At 41.4% G+C, this 22,106-nt stretch overlaps 1 protein-coding gene and 1 non-coding gene across 11 annotated transcripts in view; one reads left to right on the top strand and one right to left on the bottom strand.

Annotated features, from left to right (window-relative positions):
• Nucleotides 1-22,106, bottom strand: part of NEK11 (NIMA related kinase 11) — a 288,025-nt gene that overhangs the window by 27,149 nt on the left and 238,770 nt on the right. The gene's annotated exons all lie outside the window — the stretch shown is intronic.
• LOC131513283 (U6 spliceosomal RNA) lies at nucleotides 3,623-3,725 on the top strand. Its single transcript, XR_009262510.1, has one exon. It is a non-coding gene; the product is annotated as a U6 spliceosomal RNA (small nuclear RNA).

Genomic DNA, 22,106 nt, shown 5'->3' with positions numbered 1-22,106 from the left:
AAGAGTCATAGGAAAGGGACCTCCCTCAGTTTCAGACTAAAGCACTCTTTCTCTCTCTCCCCTCTTCCCTTTCCTTCTCCCTGGAGACCTGGTGCACAGATTTGCGTTGGTAATAATCTTGTATTCATAACACATTCTCAGCATCATGTTTGTTTCAAGAGGAAGACACCAGCCTTGCTCAGGTTGAAGATTATGAATTACAGTTTGTTTGGTAGTTTGCTGGGTTTGCTACAAGTCTCTTTTTTGACTAAGCAGGAAATTGTTTTTTCCTTCATTTCAGGAAATACTGTATTCTAATTTTATCTTACTAATGATCTGACTGGGAAGTGACAACCAAGCATAAGCCCATGTTAATAATTTTGTCTTCTTTTCTTTGTTTCTGCAAAAACCACTTGGTGTGAAATAAAGTTTCAATTAGGTCTAATATATGGGTTGTCTTGGGATACACTTGGGAAGACACAGGAAGAATTAAATTGCAGGTTTTAGTTGAACCATATGAAATTGCCACTTTCACAGGTTAAAGAGCAGCGAAACATTGGCAGCTTCTTTTAATCAACCTAATTATAATGTTTCAATTTAGAATTTCTTGACCTAGGGAATATCAAGAGAGTAGCAAGTGCTATTTGTGGAGGCTGGGCTGTTCTATTTCCTTGGAGATTTTTTTTTTTTGGAGGTTAGGACAAATGCTCTGAAGGCTAGATAACCATTTTTCTATTCTGAGCAGCCAGGGAGAAATGGTGTTAGAAGGTCAGGTTTGGTTATAGATTCAGGATGAAAGTATGTATCCTTGAAGGAGGCTTATCACCTTCCGAATCTGTGAAATATATAAATGGTGCCAAACCCTGACACGACAAACTAGGGTGAATTTTTCTACTTCCTTGTTATAGTCAAATGCAGGTAATGGTTTAACTCTGATCACAGCAAGAAGAGCTTTTCCCTGTCACAAACTAACACCACTCTTTAGTCAGAATGTGGGAGAGGAAGAGTCAAAGGTAAGTGTAAGAATCTAGTCCCTTTCTTATTCTTATCACAATTATACTGTAGGCATGCTGTGTTCCATGGTACTCTAAGACTATTCTATGATAGTTCCATGGTACTCTAAGACTATTCTATCATATTCTATGATTCTATTCTATGAATCCCATCAGAGTGTAATGAAGTATTTAAGCGTGCTGGCCCAGGATCACGCTTTAAGTAGCAAAGGTAGGAATCATGTATTATTTGTAATGGTGTGCATAGTGCTTTTAAGAGATCTTGGCACACAGAAGGCATTAACAACTGTTTTATCCCAAGTTTTAAAATTTGTTGAGGGGCTCCTGGGTGGCTCAGTCAGTTAAGTGTCTGGCTTCAGGTCAGGTTATGATCTTGAGGTTCATGAGTTTGAGTTCTGCATCAGGCACTGTGCTGATGGCTCAGGGCCTGGAGCCTGCTTCAGATTCCATGTCTCCCTCTTTCTGTTCCTCCCCTGCTCACACTCTGTCTCTCTCTCTCTCAAAAATAAATAAACATTAAATAAATTAAAATAAAAATTTGTTGAATAATGGGGTGCCTGGGTGGCTCAGGCATTCCTTTAAGCATCTGACTTCGGCTCAGGTCATGATCTCATGTTCCTGGGTTTGAGCCCCGCATTGGGCTAGGTGCTGACAGCTCAGAGCCTGAAGCCTGCTTCGGATTCTGTTTCTCTCTCTCTCTCTCTCTCTCTCTCTCTCTCTCTCTCTCTCTCTTTCCCTCTCAAAAATAAATAAACATAAAAAAAAGAAATCTGTTAAAATTTGTTGAATAAATGGTGACTTTTAATAACCAATCACATTACCAAGAATGAAGATATTACATTAAAAATCTTTGCGGATCATAAAAACCAATTTGGCAATAAATATCAGGAGTCACATTCTATGAACCAGTAATTATAATAAAAGGTAATAAAAGGTCATATCCTATAAACCAGTAATTGCAAGACACTTATCTTAGGAAAGTTAAATTGTTTGAAATGTTTGAAAACACCATTAGGTAAAAAAATATTTCCCTTATATACATGAGTTGAAAAAAACTGAAAGCCTAAAACTCAAGAATAAGCTATTATAGAGAAAGTAACGATATTTTTAGACTATTTAATATTTAATAACCTTGGGAAATACTCGAGAAAGATGAGGGTGAAAAACCTTGACACCAATATCTTATCCTTCTTGTTACCTAGCACTATATCACAAAAATGTCCCAAATTACTTAAAATTCTGCCAAAATAGTATTTTTAATGGCTGTAGAATATTCCATTGGATGTAAATAAAGTTATTAACTGTTTCATGAATACACATACACACACATGCACTAAAAAATAACATGCAAATTGGATCATAGCATCCCTATTGTTCTGTACATTTTCTCAGCTGATAATATAGAGAGCTCATCACATAAGCACACACAGATCTTCATTAATTCTTTTCATCTTCAATGCCAGGATAGTATTCCGCTGCAGAGATACATGTTGATTTTTCAAAACAGCTCTTATTGATTCCTTTAGGCTATTTATAGCTTCTTTGCTATTAAAACAACCCTTCAACAGATACATACATTTTTGTGCATGTATGCAAGTATTTCTGTAGGATAAATTCTGAAATTGCCAGATCAAAGAGAATGTCCATTTAAAAAATTTGAATAGACATTGCCAAATTGCCCTCCAAATTATCGCACCAATTAACATTCACTTCAACAGTGTATGAAAGTAACTGCTTCATTTTAAAGTGGAAACAGTGAGGAATGCCTGGGTGGCTCAGTTGGTTAAGCGTCTGGCTTTTGATTTTGGCTCAGGTCATGATGTCATGGTTTGTGAGTTTGAGCCCTGTGTCAGGCTCTGTGCTGACAGTGCAGAGCCTGCTTGGGATTCTCTCTCTCCCCCTCTTTACCCCTTCCCCATTCCCTCTCTCTCTCTCTCTCTCAAAATAAGTAAACTTAAAAAAAATAAAGTGGGAACACTGGATGGGATACAGAGTTGATGTCTGAACAAAATGGGTTTGAACGGTTTGTGTGGTCCACTTACATGCGGATACTTTACAGTACAGTACTGCAAATGTATTTTCTCTCCCTTATGATTTTTCTTAATGACATTTTCTTTTCTCTAGCCTCCTTTATTGTAAAATACAGTATATAACACTTATAGCATACAAAATATGTATTAATCGACTGTTGATGTTATTGGTAAGGCTTCCCTTGAACTGTAGGCTCTTAGTTAACTCTTGGGGAGTCAACATCATATGCAGATTTTCAATTGTGTGGTGGGTTGGCGCCCCAACTCCTGCATTGCTTAAAGACCAACTGTATTTATGTGTATATGTGTATGTGTTTGAAATAGATCTTGTGAACCCCAACCATTCTATGACATGATTGTAAATGAGGTCCCTTTTTCTCCTTCCCTACATCCCTTTCCACTTTTTCTTCCTTCCTACCTTCCTTTTTTCATTTTTTTCCTTCTCTTTCCTCCCTCCCTTTCTGCCTTCCATCTTTATTATTTTATCTAATGGGAAAAGAGACAGAGGGAAAGTCAGGGTAAGGTGAAGGCCAGTGAAGAATTTATGTGGCATTTAGGGAATGGGAAGAAAGCAGGAAATGGGCTTCAGATGGAAGCAAAGTGCTTATTTTGGCAGCATATGGATGAAGATTGGAATGACACAGAGATTAGCAGGGCTTCTGCATAAGATGGCACACAGATTTGTGACTCGTTTTATATTTTTATGGTAACTGTGAGAGGTGATGGACGTATAAATGAAGCCCGTCGTGGCAATCATGCCACAAAACATACATATAGCAAACCATCGCGTTGTACACCTTAAACTTACGTAATGTTACATCATATATATCTCAATAAAGATGGGAAAAACTCAGACGCAGAATGTTGTGGGAAATACCTGGAACTGTGTGGTGTGGGGCAAGTCGGACATATTGGGGAGGACGGTTTGGATGTGCATTGCTAATCTTCATGAGCACAGGATTCACCTGAGGAGCTTGTTCGGATTCAATAAGTCCGGATGGGGCCTGACAACCTGCATTTCTAATGGGCTTCTGGGCAACACTGCTGGTCTGGGACCACACTGTGAGGAACAGAACTTAGCTGACAAAGCCAGCTTCCAGAAACAACAGGCAGAAGCATTAGTAAGCAGTGAGAAGGGCTGTGAGCATTACCATTTGGAGCCAAGAATGCCTTCTGCAAATGTTACATACAAGGTGATAAAAGTCGTGAGCTGGCTCCTTCCGTTACTACTGTGTCACCCACCCAATTCAGCTTGGCCCACACCAGCACTGGAACCAGACGCTTCACTCAAACCCATGCTTATTTCTTCTACTCTTGCAGGAATCCTGATCTGGAGATCAGATTGTATTTGATTTGCTTCATCTCCAAAACTTAGTAATGATGTCGGTCACACAGAGTCCACCAACGTTTCCTTCATTCACATAGCGCCTGGTGCTGCTGACACTGTGCAAGGTTTAAGTGGCAAGTGCCCACCTTAAGTTCAGTCCTGAAGGTGCCCACAACCTGCAGCTGGCAGGATTGAGGCCACACCTTGTTGCTTTCCATGCTGGGTGAGGACAAAATGGGAACTATTGCCCAAAGGCCCTGTGTTAAAGTCCTTTGGAATTAAACCATTTTAAGGCTCCTCTACAACTTTCCAATGTTCCACAGAAATGTTTTCTGAAGGGTTATGTTGCGGCAAAGCTAGGATTATTGATGTATGTTTGGGAACTGGGACGTTTTTATATCTAATTCTTCCTGTGGGATGATTTCTTTGCCATCAGTCCTTGTAAATCAAGGGAAGTACAAATGCTAGCTTTAAAAATTCACAAGCTGAGGTTGACAGAAACATTTTTCACCTCTCTGATCCAAGCCAGGCAGTGTTTGATGCTGGCACACCTAGATTTTCCCTCTCTTAGTTTCTGCCTAAGGAAAGCGAGACATGAAGTTACTGGTACACACACACAAGCACACACACATGTGCGTGCTCGCACACAAAAGCTCAGGCTTGGAGCCTTAGGGAAACTAGTAAATGAATAGTCTCCTTTTCAAAACATAATAAAAAAGACAAGACTCAGTGCCGGTCTTAAGAACTTTGTCACCTGTTGAGGCTGTTGTTTGCATTTAGGAAATAGGTTCAACGTGAGTAAAAGTGTGTGTTTCTCTCAATCCTGGAGGGACATGCAAGGTTAGCTTTATGAGTGATAGGTACAGACTAAGGATACATAAGAAAAGCTTCTAATATGCTTGTATTCACTTTAAATTTTGCTCTAATAAGGGATCATTAAAAATATGATTAGCAATTAGGTTGTTTTTATGCTTGAATCACACTTTAATTTGCATTAAAAAGTTCTATTTGAGTAGAAAAGTCAGAGAGGCATAATGTTTCTTCTTTTTTTCAAGAAATCAAGCTGTTTAAACTGTACAACAACCGCAGAACTACATCTACCTGGTGAACAAAAGAAAAACCAACAGCGGAGAGTTATCTTTACATATCACATAGACAGCCATAAAAATGTTTTGTGTTAATGACTTAAAAGAAATAGAAACATGGGAGTTGAGAGAGCCTGTCCCAGGACCACTTAATGTCAAGGCTCTGTCCCACCAAAGATGTTGAAGGAATTGCTGAAGGTTCGTGGCAAAGCAAGGAGCACATGAACACAGTCTGTTTCAAGAATGCCTCTGAGGTGTGATGGGCTGGCAAGTGGTGCCAGTTTATTAACCTATTGCCTTGGCTCCAAACCCACTCTTCTGGACTCATTCTTCTGATGCTGGGCCCCAGACTCTGTGGACCTTTTTGTCTTGCCCACTGCCCCTTATTAGGCTCCATTAATAGAAGGTTCTGGAGGAAAATGGGAAAGCTGGAGCAGAAAAAAGGGATTTGACCTCCAGTTCCATCAGGTGCCCTGGTGGCAGCACATCTTCTGTCTTCCGGCCAGCAGCAGCTCACTTCAGTGTACGGTGTCTCCATTCCTCACGGACCCAGCCTCATTGGTTCCATTCAGAGACACCAGCACCAGCGGCTGGCACCCTGTCCTCCAAAATCTGGGTACCATTCCATGGAGCCTCTCCTCAAGTTCAGAGACACCAACATGGCCCAGCAATGGCTCCTCCTCAGGGGTCTGCACCTGGTCCGTGGGCCCCTCCTCTGAGCCTCTGAGTCTTCATGGTCCCAGCCTCTTCCTTTTATTCTCCAGGTCTACGTGGTAGCTGCTCCCCACATTTGCTGCTCCATGATATGCCAGCATCTTTTTGTCTTTTTAGTTGCCCTAATACTTGGATAACAATGCTATATTAAATTCTCTCCATTAAAGTAATTGGTGTGGTTTCTTTCTCTTAATAGGGCCCCGACTGATAGACAAGCTGAGAAAGGCTGGGCAGGATTCTTTTCCAAGACACAACATTCTCGAAGCACAAAAGATTTTCCTGTAAGATTTGTTGTGCAATTTGGTTATTGAATCAGGTATGGCTTCAAACTACCTGATCCTTATTTGGAACATCAGAGCACAGGAAAAATCCAGTATCTTGTAAATGGTTCCATGAGCTTCCACCTCCATCTATTGTTGTTTATGCTCTAAAAGGATAGATAGGATGTAGAGTGACCTGATATGGTGGTTATGGTATTCTCTAACTTAACTTCCTTAATGGAACACACACACACACACACAGTTTCTTCTATGGAGAAGATGGAAGAAAACAATGAGAGGTTTCTGGAGATGAATCTGGAGATTCACAACCAGAACTCCAGGTATGGTTAGATGAAGAGAATTCTATGTCATTGAAAGAATAAATGCCAGCTTTGTTGGATTCGCAGCTGACACTATGTTCTCTATAGAATGGACTAAACAGTAAATGTATCCTGATTTGGAAACCTTTCAGATGAGTGGGAAAAACTGTCATTTCATTTATTTTTAGTAAAAGCACAATGTTGAAATGCTACTTGATTCAGATGACAACGTGGGAGACAGGACTGCACCCAGAACTTTGCACTACAGTCATTGTAGGAGGAAACACCTGGTTGTACAAGTCCTGGTCACACACATTCCTGAGATCCTTTAGTTTGTGCTGGTTTAAAACAGCAAGATTGCATATGGCAACAGTGACAGGAAACATCTCAGATTTCTTGCTTTGTCTATAACAAAGTGAGGACTGTAAATACTTCCTTTGTCTTGTCTCTTGTCTACAGATGATAAAACTAATCTCAAAGACCTAATGCAACTAGCTCAAGGGCATATACTTGTTTAGTGGCACAAAGTCAGAATTTGTATCTGGGTCTCCCTGACTCCAAGAACCGAGCTTCTAATATCTCAAGGCAATGACACATCCTCAATCAACTCTTCCTCCTCATTTTGGCTTTAGGTACTTTCCTTTGGGTGATTACAATTTTATGGACAAAACTCATAAGTTCTTGGGTGACCATAGTCTGGTTACTTTCTGAGCTTTTCTTACCTACCTGATATTTATGATAGTTTCTAATATTTTCCTAAGATAAGTTAAGCCAATCGGTTCTTTAATTAAAAAAAGTTTAAAATATCTCTAGTCTTTGTGGTCTTATATTGAATTAGCCAGTATAGCTCTCTAACACACCAGCCAGTGGTTTACAACTTTTGCTAAATCCTCACCTTCTCCAGGATGTTTACCACTAGACTTTACTGATTTGCACACACCAAATGTTTTCAAGAACTATACCCTTCAAAGTTTGTCCCTCCAAGTGGCAAATCTACTGCCTTAGCACGTTAATACTTCTGCTCTTGCATAATCATCCATTTTCCTAAACATTATTCACTCATCAATATTCAGCCAACACCGTGGAGTACAACGGCGTGTTTCTGTATGCTTTACTGCATTTAATTCAAGGTTCATAATAAACAAATGACAGTAGGCAACATTATCTTTCCCGTTCTCTGGAGAAGGAGGCTCAGAAAGTTCAGGCAGTTTGTGAGAGAGCTACAGAGCTGGTGAGTCACAGAGGAGATTTGAGAGTCCCAGGTTTCCAAACCCAAAGGACTGATACAGTTGTGGATACACATAAACGAAGGATGAGGGATCCCAGGAACCACACTGATCCACTGTGGAGCCCATGGGAGGGAAGAAATAACAGGGCCAGTGGATATCTCTTGCTCCCTAACCAGGGCTGAAGAGGCAGGTGGTGCTCATGCTGGGGGCTAGAAGCAAATGCTGGCTGCACAATGGCAGGGCAACAGCAGCTCCAAAGCTCATTTCAGAGCAGAGTTTGGATGATGCAAATAGCTTGAGATGCCCCAGTGTGTCGTTATGTAATTCCTGTCTGTCCCTGTATTCGTCATTTTTCCGTATAGATACACACTGCACTTTCTTCTATTGATTTTCAGAAACAGACAAGAAACACATCCCACTGTGGCTGACACTCAGAAGGTATGAATGCCAGGGCTTCTGCCATTGCTTTTCACCTCTAAGTTTGAAAGTATCTTGGTCATGTAAGAAGGAAATTTCTTTAAATTAGAAACAAACAACAACAAAACACCTCTGAGATGCAAGAGATTTAAAAAATAAAATGAAGTCTCTAGAAGGTAACAGTGAAATCATTCATCGGTGATGCTGTCTACAAAATCTCTCCCCACCTAGACCTGAGAATTCACCTTGAAGGCCCCACTGTCTTCTCGAAACACTTCATGTCAGGCCTCACATGAAAACTGCATCTCACTGCAGCCCTACACACCATCCAGAGAAAATCAACCTATGCATATCTGAAAATTGCCCCTATAGCCCATTTACCTTAAGCCCACTCACGATCCACCCAGGGGGTTATCAGAGATTTATGAGCAATCTTTTGCAGATTTAAGAATGCGGTAAGGAAGGAACTCATTTTTGTAATGTCCTCATATTTCATTCATTCATCCACTCATTCATCCACTAGTTGTTTATTGAACACCTGATCTTTGTGCTGAGAAATCAGCAATGAATCAAAGAGTCCTGTCAAATCATCTCAGTATCTTTTTTCTTTTTTAAAAAATAATTTTTAATGTTTATTTTTGAGAGAGAGAGACAGAGCATGAGCGGGGGAGGGGCAGAGAGAGAGCGGGAGACACAGAATGTGAAGCAGGCTCCAGGCTTTGAGCTGTCAGCACAGAGCCCAACATGGGGCTTGAACTCAAGAACCATGAGATCATGACCTAAGCCCAAGCTGGACATTAAACCAACTGAGCCACCCAGGCACCCCTCAGTATCTTTTTTCTATTGACAAAATGCAACAAGGAAATCATACAATCATATCTGCCTTTCAGATTTCAATGTTCCACCCTCACATTTCTGAACATGAGGGGAGTTTTCTCTATAATGTTCTTCAGGCTGTCTGGCAAATGACTTACCCCCTAAGTTAACTTACTCATTACTCATTATCACAAATAATGAGTAGATTTAGTGTCACAAAAAAACAATATTAGAAAGCATTTTTCTTGTATCTGAATGTACCAGTCTATGAAGAATCTTGGTGTGATTTGGGGGGGGGGGGCGGGGAATGAAATATCATTGTCTGGGAATTCTGTTTAATGAGAACACCTTCCTGAGCTACTGTGAACAGGGGGAGAGGAGTGTCATGGCGTCCATGCCTCTTGATAGCAGCAGACCCACATTAGCCTGGTCTCAACTAGGAAATGATTCTTTTCATGCCAGTGATTTTTTCTTCTCCTTCTCCCTTTTTCTCCTTTTTCTCCTTCTTCCTCCTTCTCCTTCTTTCTTCTTTCTTTCCTTCCTTTTCTCTTTCTTTCTTTCTTTCTTTCTTTCTTTCTTTCTTTCTTTCTTTCTCCTCCTTCTCCTCCTCCTCCTCCTCCTCCTCCTCCTCCTCCTCCTCCTCCTCCTCCTCCTCCTTCTTCTTCTTCTTCTTCTTCTTCTTCTTCTTCTTCTTCTTCTTCTTCTCTTTTTCCTTCTCCTTCTCCACCACCTCCTCTTTCTCTGCCTCCTCTTCCTCCTCCCCCTCCTCCTTTTTAAAATAGACTAAATAACAACTTCAATTTCAGGGCCCCAACTTGTGTTACTTTGGTTTTCTGAAAGACTCAAGTGGGAAAGAGTCTCTTCCAATGAATTTTAATATGTTTTTCCCAATACCATGGCAGGTAGAATATTCACGCAGAGAACAGGAGTCCTGTATTAAAGAGAGCTATATGCCAAGCAAACAGAGCATACTGGGGGAATTAAGTAGTACTTGGCATTTAACAGAATGCTTTAGAAGGTGCATGAGTTATATATAAAAGACAGACAACAATGACAACACTTAAATTGAATCTTGAGAATCCCCAGGTGCACGTATAAATAACTTTTGCAAACTGTAAAAGGGCTCTGATACAAAGAGTAGATATCATAGTCCAGAACAGAGTAGGCAGAAGACTACCAGCAAAATGTGTATCATACAAGGAGGAGAAAAATGAAGCCCAGACTGGAAGAGTCACACTGTAAAAGGGTAATCCCCAATTCTTAGAGAAGATGGAGATTTATTGTGCTCATTCTCCCTCATCCTCTGCACTCTTTCATTTAACCATCAGAATTTGTTCTTATATTCTGTGTTAATAAGCTGTTTACATGCCAGAGGATAAAGTTGATCATACTGAACAATCCCTGAGATGTTTTTAAAGAGTTCTGAGTTAAGAAACCTCTGCATATTTTAGTATATTAAGATATTCCTGGCGGTTATGGTAAGATTCTACTGCCTGTGTATGGGCAAACCAACCGAGCAGAACCCCTAACCAGAGTCTGATGAGGCTCCACATTAAGTTATGAGTGGATGTTTTTCTGTGTCCTGCTTGTCTTAGAACATCTCTAACAGTGACTGTACTTTAACACTCCTTGATTAGGAGATGACCATAAAAATAGAAAGTCAAAACACTATTAGTTAATTAACGCATGATAATAGGGAAACATACTCATCAAATCAGCCAAGGGCATCCCTGTCATTTATTCCTCAGAGAATTTAAATTAAAATCTGTCTTCAGTTTTGCTCTTATCCTTTCTTCAAGGGTCACATATTTTTAATTTAAAAATGAGAAGCAAACATTTAATTCTAATTAAAATCTATTGACTGTAAATTCTCTGGGTAATCTTTTACCTTTAAATGGAGTTAGACCCCTAGAAAACTACATGGCTTAGTTAATCATAAAGCAGCTTTTTATTTTACCAAAGAAGCCACCTTTATAAAAGCACATCTACATTTCCTGCAGGAGGATTGTTGAGGATGAGTTTACTCAATATGCCATGTATAAAACACCATGTGAGGAGCCCTGTCTTCCAGGAGGACCCACATTCATGTTCCTAATAATGAGAACTAGGAATTGTATTGTATTTCCCCTTTTTGACTTGACTTTCTGGAAGCTCAGGGCCATATTACACACTCAGCCATAGCAACCATGGTCACACATTGACTTCTTTACTCTCTCTGATCTTCATAATTATATATATATATATATATATATATATATATATATATATAGTATATTATGATGTGATGTGTATATTATGATAGTACATAGGATGTGAAAATGGATTAAACAAACTTCTCTCAGGTATTAGAGGTAAACTGTGATCAGCAAAGCATGCTATTCATATGCGTCAACTGGTAATTTGATTTTCAAATCCTTTTTGACATAGAGTTAGAGAATAAATTTTTAAGTAAAGTAGATTTTCAGTCTCTCAAAGGCAAAGATTGTCTTCCATTTCTCTCTTCATTATTCTCTGCAAACAACAGGGGCTCAACAAAAGCCACCAAAGGCAAACGAGAGGCAACGCTTGCTTACTGAGGGTTTGGTTCATATTTCTTGGAACTTGAGGTAACCTGAGAGGCTATCCTGAAATAGGAGGTTCAGGATAAGAGGTAGATGAAGAAGATCCTGATCTAGCCAGTGAGCACTTATCTGCTCTCATGGAGGCGGGCAGATGTGTAGGAGTCTGGGTGTGATTACAAGGTGTCCTGAGGCTGGTGCGTCGTCGGGTGCAGAGAGCTCTGGTGGAGCTGCAGAAACCTTGGCAGCACCGTAGCAGCAGGAGACCACCCTTCGCCTCACTGAGGAGCACACCTGCTCCCACACCCACCCAGCCGGTTTCCGTGGGCACAGGTGCACAGAAAACACCTCTTTCATATGGAATTGAAAACACTATGATTCTGGTATTCTTCCAGTTTTTCTAAGGTTTGCCCATTATTCTGTATCTGACTCCACCCGGGGTGCTTCTGGCTATTCCGTTTGCACACTCAGGTTATACAAGGGTGACATGGTCGCCTGTGTCCCTCACACCCAGAGGGGCTTAGGGAAGGACAGCTGCGACTCCCTGACTCTATGCCATCTTATCAAGAATCAAAAATAACATTTGTTTCAATTATTTCTTTGCCAATATCTTCATACTGTACTGTCAGAAGGAGTCTGCCTTCTTCTTAAGGTCCTGTGGGTTGGGAGCCCAGATGTGACAGCTTGTTCCATGGCTGGGAATTATAAAGGTCGGGTTGCATGATTTCTTTTTCTAATTTGGCAAATAGAAAACTATTAGAGTCAAAGCTCAACAAATACAGCAATAACATGAGACTTCCTGCTTAACCTGCAGTACGTGGAGGTGTTTAGGGTTTCCAGCATCAAACAGATTGAAGATATTTCAAAATAATATAGGAACAGCTGTGTGAATTTATTACAGCTTTATCCTAAATGTGCTTAATTGTTTCAAAATAATGCTTATTGCCCCAGCTGGGAAAGTACAAATTTACTACAATTCAGGCATGATCTTAATGGTAATCAAAGACAAGTAACACATTTGATTTTTGGCTCTAAAAGGAAAAAAAAAAACATCAGCAAGGAAGAGTAAACAAGGGATACTAGGAAGACTGAAGCTCTGATACTTCTTACCTAAATAGTCCTTGAACTTGTGCCCCCACCTGGTCCCCACTCCCCGACTTGGACATCTGTTTTGCAGTTGACAACAGTTAAAGGGCCCTCTTTAGGACTGTTTGCTTGGGAGCAGGATTTCAATTTTGTGTGGAGAAAAAAAGAATATGCATTTCATAGTCAAGTAGATACCAATTCATAAAGTCAGGGGCCTGCTGGGTGGCAGTTGAAAGATCCAGAAAGAGGTGTGAAAAGAGCCATCTAGCATTTATTGGGTGCCCACTTAGTACTAAATAGAGTGATATATAGTACTTATCCTCATTATTTCTCCATTTTGCGGGTGAAAAAACCAAGGCTTGAAGAGGCAAAGGGACTTGTCCAAAACCAGAACATAAGAAGGGGAGCTAAGTTGTAAATTTAGGTCATTCAAATCCTAAAATCCACCTCTGCTCATTACAGCGATTTACCTATGATGCGCCCTGTTGTTACTGAAATGGAACAATTGGAATTTGGGTGCACGTGTGTTAAGCTTCGGTTGGTGTATACACACACACACACACACACACACACACACACACAGAGTATTTTGAAAAAATACCTAGAGAAGACCTTTTCAGGGAAGATGAAATCCTGATGACACAGATAAGAGCAAAAGCCCAAGAAGTAGAGGAATTGCCAAGGTGCCTGGCATGAGAACATTCTATTTTACTCCTGAGAAAGGGATGAAAGCAAAAGATGCTGGAAAACTGGAGTGAAGCTGGGGTGGAGACCTCTGGGAGTATAGCGGACTTTGGGCTGTATCCCAAGATCCCCCTTTAGGACTGAAGTCTCATTCCCCAACTTTGGCGAGTGGGCATGGCAGGGAGCCCTCAGCCCATGGACCTCTAGAGAGCTGCCCTTGTGCCAGGGCGAACACCCCTTTCTGTGGCCCTGCAGCCTGTGGCTGGTGTGCACAGGGCTCTCAAGCTTAGTCCCCTCAAGCCAACTTGGAACAACTTTGCAGGGCCATTCCAGCTTTAGCACATCCCCTCTGGCCAACGAGGCCTTGATGAGACAGTACCACAGCCCAGCTTCTCCTTCTGCTCAGTCTGACTTCCTTCCATCCCCCAACACGAGTGAATCCAGAGAGCCAGCCCCCGTGCAGGAAACCTGCAGGAAAACGATCTCAGAGCCTGCTTTCCAGTGAGTGGACCCGCAACAGGTGGCTACCGAGCACTTCTTTAAGAACAGGGGTGCCTAAGTGACCTTAAGTCTTTGTGACACGATGCCTTTATCACTGGCTTCCAAATTTTCAAAAAAGTCTAGTGCCCTCACAAATGATTTGGTTAAGTAGGAGTATTGGGGAAAATGGATGAAGAGGTTAGATTTTCAGTCTAGACCAATATGGTGCAGCATGGAGACATGGGAGACAGAAGATGAGATATTTACAATTTGTAGGAACTTTCAGAACTCCCAGAAAGGGCTGTGAACTACCATAGGACATGGACATAGGGCCTGAGCCAAAGTTGCTGAGACCTAAGGGCCAGAGACAAATGGGCTGACATGTGGGTTAGCAATAATGAGGCTGAGCTTCACCTTCACAGAAAGGAGATAAGTAATTCCTGGGCCAGGCAAGTAGACGTTAATGGGTCCATGAGAGTGAGAAGGCATCATGTGTGCAGTGCATGGACCTGTCCATCCCTTTGGAAAAGACGGACCCCTCTCCTGAACTCCCTGGGTGTTGGCTGCACTCAGGTGGTGCTTGACATTCTCCTCGGTCTTGTGAATCACACTTCAGGTGCCCAGTCTCCTTAGCTAGGGTGTAAGGTGTCTCCCTCATTATGCACCTCAAGGCACTTAGCACCTCACATGACAGACTCTCAAGAAAAACACAATTAATTGATTGTAGACCTTGACACAGCTGAGTAAGAATTCTGACCAGCTCTGTAAAGGCTCTCTTAAACCTAATAAGTAAATTTGGAACCACTGCTCCATGGGCAAGAAGCCCTCATTTGCTGGTCACCAAGCCTTCCTTTCCTACAAGTTTTTGTTTGTTGTTTTGCAATTGAAATGCTGGTTTCAATCAGCAGTTCCTTCGGAAGTGCTGCTGCCTGACACTGACCTTTTATTAAAGGAAGGGAATGTTGGAGGGATAACTAACACCTCTTCAACGAGATTTGGAAAGCGAAGAGGAGAACATCATCTATTTCTCCACTGAAAGGTTATTTCAATCAGTGATATAGAATGAGCTTTATTCAGAAAGCACTTGGAAATCCTGCAATGCCAAGTTCTTTGTATTAAAAACATGTATTTAACAGAGGAGAAGCCTGGGCTGAGACGATGAGATGCTGTCAAAATATAGAGACCAAATACCCACCAACTGAGAAAGGCATGGAACAGGACCTAGGATTTGAGAGCGGCAGACCAAGCCTGGAAGCTAGCTTTGGCCTTGTGTGTCTCAGTTGGCCTTTCTGTAATCACAGATTGTTCATCTTTAAGGTGCGGTTGCATGTACTTATGACAACAAAATGAGCACAAGTAGGTTCCAGAACATGATTACAGGCACATGGAAGGCTCATGGGAATGAAAAGACTCCTTTAGAACATTTAGGGCTCTTGATGGGGACCCGGGCTTTTGTGTCACCTGGCTCTCACTGGCACCATCCGACCCTGGCTGCGGTTAGCAGCACTAGTTTTGGAATTACCCATACTTCTTTTTTTATTTTTTAATTAAAAAAATTTTTTAATGTTTATTTATTTTTGAGACAGAGACAGAGTGCAAGAGGGGAGGGACAAAGAGAGGAAGACATAGAATCGAAACAGGCTTTAGGCTCTGAGCTGTCAGCGCAGAGCCCAACGTGGGGCATGAACTCATGAATGGTAAGATCATGACCTGAGCTGAAGTTGGAAGCTTAACTGATGGCCACCTAGGCGCTTACTATTATTTTTTAATGTTTTATTTTTTAGAGAGAGAGAGATAGATAGAGCACAAGTAGGGGAGGGGCAGAGAGAGAGGAGACACAGAATCTGCAGCAGGCTCCTGGCTCCCGGCACAGGGTTCGAAATGGTGGACCGGGAGATCATGACCTGAGCCAAAGCTGGCTGCTTAACTGACTGAGCCACCCAAGCGCCCTGGAATTAATCATACTTCTATTGTAAACATAGCCTTGCCACTTACTAGCTGTGTGACAGTAGGGAGGTTTCTTAACCTCCTGAAATACAACTCCTTTACTTATAAAATGGGGAGTTTTGCCATCTCACAGATGTGTGGTGAGAGCCGCCTGTGGTAGTGGGTGTCTGGCTTAGCACACGTTCCTTATCACACCTCTGGGCATTGAAAGCAAGCTTCCCTTCACATAAACATTGCTATGGCTTTGGTCCAGTTTAGAACCTGAGCTGATACTATTACAAACCTCATGCCACTCCATCTTGGAAGTATTTTAGCAAGTGCTTAACGCTCCACCACCATTTTCTTTTACAAGTGATTGCTACTGCATGATGAGCCATGTATCAGGTTAACAAGAAGAACAATAAAGGTCATGGGCTTCTCATTTCCAGTTTGACCTTCTTCGGTCAAGGTCATCCTGTGATTGAAAGTGAAAGAAAAATTTCAAGAACTTCTGAGGCAGCTAGCTGAGACTGATCCAATTACTATGTTTGACCTCACGGTTACTATAGCACCTCCTTGTGCCTTCTGCAGCCTCTAAATAGTTGACTTCAGCTCTCATCACAGCACTCGGCCAGAGCTGTGCTCTAACCTTGCCCAGACCTTTCCAAACAGTAGACATGAGAGTTCAACAATGAAATTGCCAGAAAATTCTCCACAGCCCTGCAGCACTCAAAGAGGGCTCTGTAGCTGCAGCAGCTAACACAGGATCTAGTGCCATCCGGCCAAGGACAGGCCTCTATGATGCACACCCACAAATACATAAACCGGTTCTGAGTATCAAAGTGGCACGCACTGTGTCGGGCATGCTCACACAGGTAAGTCGTGAGTGCATCTCACCAAACACACTAGGCAGCTCCACGGGAACCACCTTTCCTCCCGTCCTCTTCAACAAAGACTATCTATCCACTGCCTACTTACAGGAGAGCAATGTCCAATGGGCATGATGCTGCACATCACCACACCGACTCTAGGCGTTCATCAGCTACGACCAGTGACACCAAAACCAACACTTCTGGAAAAGCGATTCCTCCGACATGTTAGGGCACCGTGAGTTTCTTCACCTCATTTAGATAATTCACAAAAATCACTAACCCTCTCCCCCTGCCAAAGTATCACTTTTTATTAACCCATGTGAGCAACAGCATTTGATTCTCAATAAACAATATTTCTGGTAAACTGGGTTGGAAAGCTCAGCTGAACCCTGAGGCCAAAAGTGGCTTCTTCTCTTCCACTGCAAGTCTAGACTTAGAGACATTTTCTGTTCCTGACTCTCAAGTGTGTTTGCTGACAGAGATGAAAATACAACTTCCTATATTCCAAAAAATATAGCAAAAGCAAAGAAAATAGGTCACAAGGTCAAAGACTAAGTTTACTAGAGAGAGGGAGAGAGAGAGAGAGAGAGAGGAAGAGAGTAGAAAACATAAAATCCAAAAGTTTGATAACATACTCTGTGGAGAAACCGGAGAAGAGGCACTTGCATACACTGCTGGGTTGGAATGCAAAATGGCATTCGGTGATACCTACCAGAACTATATACGCATTTACTTTCTGATCAAGCAATTCCGTCTCTAGAAATCTATCTCAAAGATAAACTGTAAATAAAACAAAAAAGGTAAATGCACAGGGTATTCATTATAGTACTACCTGTAACAGCTAAAGCCTGGAAAAACCCATATGTCCATCTGGGGAAAGGGTGAATAAACAACAGTCCCTCCGCACAAAGGACATCTTGGAAGCTGTGAAAAGGAATGACGCCTATTGCTATACACTACTGTGAAGTAATCCCGAGGATATATTGCCAGGTGAAACAGACCAAAGTGTGTGTAATGTGTTGCCAATTTCTTAAGAAGTGAGAAATATGATACCTTTATCTGAATATCTTTTTTAAATGAAAGGATGAGCCATACATTTTTTTAATGATTCCCATTTGTGGAAGGGAGAGAATAGGGTAAGGGATCAAGGATAGAAGCTATCTTCTTTATTTTTTTTTTTTAACATTTATTTATTTTTGAGACAGAGAGAGACAGAGCATGAACGGGGGAGGGGCAGAGAGAGAGGGAGACACAGAATGCAAAGCAGGCTCCAGGTTCTGAGCCATCAGCCCAGAGCCCGAGGCGGGGCTCCAACTCACCTACCGCGAGATCGTGACCTGAGCTGAAGTCGGACGCTCAACCGACTGAGCCAGCCACCCAGGCGCCCCGAAGCTATCTTCTTTAAATATGCCTTTTTATGGATTTGACTTTGGACCCATGGAACCACTTTACATAATTAAGAAACAAAAGTAATAAAACAAAAGCAGTTTCTAAATATGTGAACCAAATAAACTTTTATATACCCACATGGAGCCTAATGATCCAGTTAAATAGAAATGGGTTGCATGCACGTGAGGAAATTACTGAGGTTAAGGAAAGAACCATGCAAAAGAGTTATAAAGAGGAAACTGCTTTATGAAACTTTTTATGAAGACTGCCTCTTCATACCTGCCAGGTTGTCATTTATTATGAAACTCGACAACTCACTGGTCATTAGGTAGAGTACACAGAAGGGTCTCGCCTCAGTAATGGGCTATGATCAGCCATAGCTTGAAGGCTGCCGGGGGTCCCACGTGACAAAGCTCAGAAGTAAGACCCAAATGTATCAAATTGTTTCCTACTCATTTAACTGAATCCTAAAACAAAGCTTGAGACTACTTGTTGGAGTACAAAAATACAAAAATAACCAGCACTCAACAAAGTAAAATTCACAATGCCAGACATTCAAGCAAAGATTACCAGGAATACCAGGCAGTAGAAAAATATTACCTATAATTAGGAGAAAAATCAACCAATTGACACAGAAATGACACATATTAGCATTAGCAGATAAGAACACCAAAATAATGAAACTATATTATACTTGTTCAAGTAACTAGAAAATATATTGACCATGTTAATTAAATACGTGAAAAATATTTTAAAAAGAGACTCAAATCAAACTTATAGAGATGAAAACTATAGTATCTCAGATGAAAAATATACTGATTGGGATTAACAGCAGATCACACATTGCAGAGGAAAAGATGAGTTAAGTTGAAAACATAGCACTAGAAACTATTCAAAATGAAACAGAGAGAGGGAGAAAAGGCCTTAAAAAAGACCAGAACATCAATGAGCTACGGACAACTTCAAGAAGCCTGATACATGTGTCACTGTATTTTCCAAAGAGAAAACACACATCTATGCAGGCAGATACTTTGTTTTTCCTGTGCCTGTGCATTAATTATCAATGCAGAGGTGATTCAGAGCTGTGGTCACCACAAAGAGCTCCCATCCCTCTCATTAAGAAAATTTAGGGCCCGGATGTTTCTCAGGGCATTGACTTCCAACTGGAGAAATGGGCTCAGAAGCTCCCTGAGACTTTTAGGCCTTCTCCATAGGTGCCCGTTCTCAGGCTGAGTCTTAGTAAGGTGGGTCCCATGCCTAGAACTTTGTCCCACTGAGCAGGATGTTAGAGTCCACCCCCCTCTGCCCATGGTTTCCAGGCAGTAAGACCTCTTGGCCACTGAAAGAACCTGACGAGTCCCTGACAGGGAAACCAGAAGTTCATCTTCAGAATTTCCTGGGTAGTGAGTCCCTCTAATAGCAGGCTTTGTGGGTCCACACACCTTTAGGACAAATGCTCATGAGGTGCCTGAAACTATACACTAAACCTGGCTCTCCTTGTAACAATTCTATGGGGAACAAAGGAAAAAAACTACTACAAATGTCTAACATATCTAGTTCACAGATTTAGATCCATATCCACAACTACCATCCATTTACAATTAGGACCAATAATGCTAAGTGATGAGCCCACTTACATGATATTCTGGAAAAGATAAAACTATAGGGACAGAAAACAGATCAGTGGTTGACAGGGGCAGGGTATGATGGGAGAGATGGGTTACAAAGAAGAAGCACAAGGAATATTTGGAGGTTCTATAATCTTCTATAGAAACTTCTATAATCTTTTTGTTTTTTTTTTTTTTTAGAAACTTCTATAATCTTGACAGTGACGATGGTTATATAGCTATATGCACTTATCAAAACTGATAGAGCTATATGGTAAACAGAGTGAATTTTATTGTTACACATTTGTCAAAACTCATAGAACTATACACTAAAAAAGGTAATCTTTATTAGATATAAATTATACCTTCCTTAACAAAATAGAAAACAAGTAAATAAAAAAGAATAAAAAATTGAGGCCTTAAAGACATAGGTATATTTTTATATTATATTTGGCTTTTATTAAGGTGATCCCAACTCATACTCTGGTAACAAACTCCCTCCAGGTAAAATACTTTAGATTCAGTGCTTCTCAAACTTTAATATGGATATGATTCTCCCGGGAACTTATTAAAATGCAGATTCTAAGTTAGGAGGGGTGAGGGCAGAGATTCTGCATTTCTCACAAGCTTCTAGGTGATCTCCATGCTGTTGGTCTATGGACCATACCTAAGTAGCAAAGCCAAGGATTCTAGTGAGATTACTTGATATTTAAAGGTCAGGAGAACTATTCATTCAGGTTGAAAAACACCTTCGTGGCATGACACGTTGTCTTGGCCTGTGTATTAGAGTTAGAGGATCGATCCTTTAGCAATAGTGTGTCACTTACTCCCCTCAGAGCTGAGAGCTGACCAACTGGACCATTCTGGAGCCAGGCCTGGAATCAAATCCAGCTAATGGTGGTAAAGAAAACTCTTCTCAACAGAAACCCTTTTGGATTTCTACCCTTCTACACTTGCTATGAGGGTAGAAGCTTCAGGAGTTCTTTGAAGCGACAGAAGCCCATGAAGTCACAAAGGGCCATCCATCCATCCATCCATCCATCCGTATATGAATAGCAACCTTTCTTCATATGTGCATGGAAATTACTTAGTCAGGAAGGAAGTCAGTACTGGTTTCTTGTGATTCTGCTGACAATCTAAAGACTTTGAGTGGCACCACCTAATAGCTGCTAACACCCAGTGCTGTCCATGCCCCCGGCAGTGAGTTTCATCTGTGGAGTGGTCTCCCAACAGGAGTAAGAAGTACCTGTGACAGGGAATTAAGTGTTGGAGGATGGTAAATGGCTGGTTTTTATATTCAACAACTTCCTGATATTTTCCCAGAGACCTGGCACTTCTTTTTGCATGCTTAAAAAAACCCACAAAAACACTATATAAATATCTTCACAGCTTCTTCGCCCACAGATGCCCTTAGGTATAAAACATCACTTAGCAGACTAACACATGCCAGCACCTTCAGAGACTTCACTTGGGGCTTTTCAAGAGGTAGCAACCACATGGATATTGAGAGTCATATTATAAGTTGTTAACATTTTATTGAGTATATGCTATGTGCCACAAACTATCCTAAGTGCATTTCATAAATTCATGATCTCAACATGAGATCACCTCACAACAACCCTGTGAAGTAGGAACCAATATTGGCCCTACTTTCCGATGAGAAATCTCAGGTACAAGGAGGTTGGGTAATTTGTCCAAGGACGCACACTAGTAATGATGAGCAGGGATTCAAATTGCAGCAATTGCTGTCTCCCTGCTTCACACCCTCCATCCTGACCACTATACCAGGGTCTGCTCTAGGCCTGGCACTGCATACATGAATGCTCACTAAACTTGACGAGGGAGCTTGGAGAGAACTAGAAGAAACACGGCAGGGGGTCACCACATGCATTACTCCCCAGTTTCCTTAGAGAGCTTTACTTTCTCACTGTGGGAGATGATGAGGCCACTTGTCTGACACCCCTAAACCACCACACACTAAGCCTTTAGAAGCACTGATAACTGAACTGGAAGGTTTGTTCTTCCCTAGATCTTACCTTTCTTATGTAAAGATGGGGAAGGCTGTGAAGGGAGGAGGTTTGGGAGGGAAACCAGGAGTTCAGTTTTGGACATCCTGAATCTGAAATGCCTCAAGGACACCCAAAGAGAGATGTCAAGCAACAGGTTCAAATTCACATATTACTGAAAAATTAATGGATGAAAAGATATGGTGAATGGGAGTCCCTTAAAAGTAACATAGGTGAATAGTTGGAAGTAGAGATAAAACAAGGTTTACCATAGGTTGATAATTGTTGAGCTGACTGATGAATCCAAT

Source organism: Neofelis nebulosa, chromosome 5 (genome assembly GCF_028018385.1).
Source record: "Neofelis nebulosa isolate mNeoNeb1 chromosome 5, mNeoNeb1.pri, whole genome shotgun sequence".
Classification (NCBI taxonomy): domain Eukaryota; kingdom Metazoa; phylum Chordata; class Mammalia; order Carnivora; family Felidae; genus Neofelis; species Neofelis nebulosa.
The sequence above is the reverse complement of the archived record's forward strand: the minus strand, read 5'-3'. Positions and strand labels throughout refer to the sequence as shown.